General features: G+C 36.4%; 1 non-coding gene across 1 annotated transcript; it reads right to left on the bottom strand.

The window, feature by feature from the left end:
* Positions 1–233: 233 nt before the first annotated feature.
* On the bottom strand, positions 234–305 carry TRNAT-CGU (transfer RNA threonine (anticodon CGU)). Its single transcript has one exon. It is a non-coding gene; the product is annotated as a tRNA-Thr (tRNA).
* Positions 306–3,870: the final 3,565 nt, after the last annotated feature.

The following is a 3,870-nucleotide window of genomic DNA, read 5'->3' on the forward strand; positions in this document are numbered from 1 at the left end:
TGTAGAAATAGTCATTTAAATGGGTGGAAAAGGTGATGTTGCCATAGACGCTGAAAAATATACATATTTATATTAATATACATATATATCTTGAATCTAAGACGTGGCAAATATTATAATATTATGTATATATATATATTATATTTTAATATTATATATAATCTAAAGAAGTGCGAAATTCGTTTCCCGTAATACTTTATTACAGATCTACTAAGAGCAAAAGAATATGTTTCAGGCACGGACGGGGTTCGAACCCGTGATCTTCGGTTTACGAGACCGACGCCTTACCACTTGGCCACCGCGCCTGCGTCTAAACGAGCGCCGCAAACTCCACATCACTTCGTCTGTAATGCTTCGTTATGTCGCTTTCACCGAAGACTGAGCTCCGCTTCTGTGTCGTTCATTAATCGGCATTATCTTCCTGAGATGTATGGTTTGTCAGTATTATTATTATGTCATTATTAAAAAACATATAGTAGTAAGTCTACTGTTAACGTTAGTTGCGTGTTGTCGCTACAACCAGCAGGGAAAAACCCGATGTACCCGGAAACACGCAGTTATTTTTTTTCTTTTCTTAAGTGTACCGTTTAGTATAATTGATTAAAATCCAGCATGTTTGTGTGACTCGGTAATAGTAATTCTATAACTTTTTGTGGTATTTGCGTATTTTAAAACCTCGTGTCTCGCGCTGGAGTTACGTCACACTGTTGTCACATATTACTTAATCGCTTCGATTCGCTTGTAGCCGGTAAATGAGGGAGCTGCTTTTCCCGCGCATTTACCTCATATACGATAATGTTTAATCCCAGTTCAATCGTTAACGGTAACTCTTAATCATTACACGGTGTTAATTATGATTTTCCCTAATATTGATTCTGGGAATATGAATATAATATATAACATATATTATATACTAATCAGGGCATACGCGTATGTATAAACTTATAATTTTTTATGGAAATATATTTTAAAATATCTTAATTTCGCTCATTATAATTATACATATGAATTCGTTTATGTTTTGCTTGGATCTCCCAAGAACAAAATGTCCAAAACGTAGCATTTGCAATTGTAGCAATTATTTACATAATGATTATGTGCCTTAGGTGTGCTGCCATCTTTTTGTATCAGGACCTGCCATTATTATGGTGGCACTATACAGATAGATAAATAGTAATTATTAGCTATGGCTGTACAAACTGCAAGATTAACCCCCTCCATCCAGTCCACTTTGTATAGGGCTAGGGAGATAGTTACTTGAAGCACATTAGACATTTATATGAAATTCATTTATATGGATCTGGAAATCTAAAACAGACTCACTACAAAGTTCACAAGAAGGGCTTTTAGTAATCTAAAGACTCTACTACCTACCAAATCTACAGCTGGCGCCCAAGGACTATCTGCTCTATTTCATGAACCTGCGTCGTGATGAGATCACTGGCGTTTCAAAGGTGGGCATCCAGTATATACCACATTCTGAACAGGGGCAAGTGTCGCTTAATAACATGAGGAATGTGTCCTGGAAAACATGGCCAATGTGGTCACTCTACTCCATATACGTTTCCATTTCGGGATTACTTAAAGAACGCTTGAGGCTTGGCTCATAATTGTGGGATATAACACGTGTCCCCTCATGTTTTTCTGTTTCTGGATTAATACAACTGGGAAGTTTCCTTGCCCATCAGTGTCTCTCTGTATATATACTTTGGGCATCAGCAGCCTCTGCAGCCTAGGACTAAATGCAACTGCTCAGTGCACCTGGGGCTGGTGGACACAATGGTGTTCCAGACTTTAGTGTGAAATTTACTCTGATTCTGTATTTTGTGAGTCTGCACTTTTTTTTAAATATTTTTTTATAAACTGGAGTGGCTATGATTTATTTTTTTTTATAATAAAGGTTAACATTTGGCAATATTAATATTTTATGCTTGTGGTTGTGCAGTTCTTTTTGCATGTTTTGCAGTGTGACTTATGATATCTTTCTTCCATGTTTTTTTTTTTTTGCTTGGGAGCCACCATATTTGTTATTTCTATAACACATAAAGGGCACATGCCTCGGCTGGCCTTGGATGAAAAGACCAATTTTATTTCCCAGTCCATCCCTGATCATATTGCACAAACACAAGGTAAACTTGCCAAAAAAGTGAAATGCTGCTTTTCCTACAATAAAAACCTTGTTCAAATTTCTGCGAAAGTTTTGTCTTTGTGTTTATGATGATTTTTTTGGCAAACATGAACATTTTGTCATCGTATTGTATCATATTTATATATGAAGCAAATCCTGTTTTCAATTTGTGTTTCAGGTTAAACTAATAAAATGGATTCATATTGGAAAGAAGGTAAGATGAAATGCAGCCTGTACTTTTTCAGCTGTCCAGAGACTACTTTATAAAATATATGTGAAGTCTTATATTTCCCTGTGAAGCGATAACTTTCAGTGTTGATTGATTTTCAGCCATGATATATATTCTTGTAGAATAGTTAGAATAGTTAATTAATATAAAGATTTTTTAAAGCAGAACTGCAATCCACACATTTAATTTAAAGAGACACTTTAGCCATCATAGGCACATTATTATGTGTGGACACTCCAGCTATTATATGGCGTTTAATGCATTCTCCATAATCCCACACAGGCATTTGTCCCTTCCTTCTCTATTTGCTGTGCCGGAGATGTGTTCGGCTGTGCATATCTCCCAACATATGGTATACTCACTGACAATCTGTTCTAGCTTTGGCTCAGCAAAAGTCTAAACAGACCACTGAACGCATGTGCAGAAAGTGCTTCCATTGATTTCAATAGGAGTGCTTTTCTGCCACTAATTTGCTGGTTCAAAAAGTCAGTGGTGATAATCAAGCCATGATGGAGATGGGAGCTGCAGCTTCTCCCTAAGATAAGTCAATTATTCTGTAAATGTTCTATAATTATTTTTGCCATTTGTTCCCCATCTAACTTCAAAAGTGTTATTGTATTTTAATGTAAAATAAGAAATCTGGAAAAATATGTATAAAAGGTGTAGTATTGCGAAAGAAGGAATATATCTGAGGGAATATAATGTGCTCCTTATTTAGAAGCATGGTCTTCACACAAGTGAGCTGCTAGTGGAGAGCTACAAATTAGTTTTACAACTCATGCTAAGGGAGAAGAGAAGTGTTAATGGGATAGAAGGAAGTGTAAATCATTCTATTACCAAACATAAGACATGGACTTAATTGTATTGTGAAGGTTAAAGGGACATTCTGGTCTCCAAACATCTATTTAAATGCACATTGGAGACACTTTATACAATCTCTGCTAGATTTTGCAACATACAACTACTGCATGCAATCCTTTTAACATGACTTTAAGACTTCTACTAACATGCGAAGGAGGCAGGGATTGAGGACAAATCAGACATGTTTCATGTTTTATCCAAAACCAAAAAGTGCAAAATGCACTGGAGCCCATGCAAAATTGACTCCAACATGCTTTTTACATGTAATATTGAGATGTTTATGCAACATTTAATTCAAATGTATTTGTTTAAATGTCCAACTGGTATATTTAAAATTATTCTCAAACCTGAACACAATATATGCTATGTGGCATAGAGTGGTATAGTGAGCCCAGGTTGCTTCCCAGTATTCATCCAGTAGAGCATTTGTGAGGTCAGGGACTGAAGTTGAATGAGAAGGCCTGGCTCGCAATCTCCGTTCCGGCTCATTCCAAAAGTGTTCGATGGGGTTGATGTCAGGGCTCTGCGGGCAGTCAAGTTCTTCCACTCCAAACTCATATAATTTTGTTAATTTTCCTTATATGAATGACACTTACCAACATTCCTGATGAAACACTTCAATGGCTCCAGTGTTGCAATGCCTATTTTACAG

The sequence above is a fragment of the Spea bombifrons genome, chromosome 7 (assembly GCF_027358695.1).
Source record: "Spea bombifrons isolate aSpeBom1 chromosome 7, aSpeBom1.2.pri, whole genome shotgun sequence".
NCBI lineage: Eukaryota > Metazoa > Chordata > Amphibia > Anura > Pelobatidae > Spea > Spea bombifrons.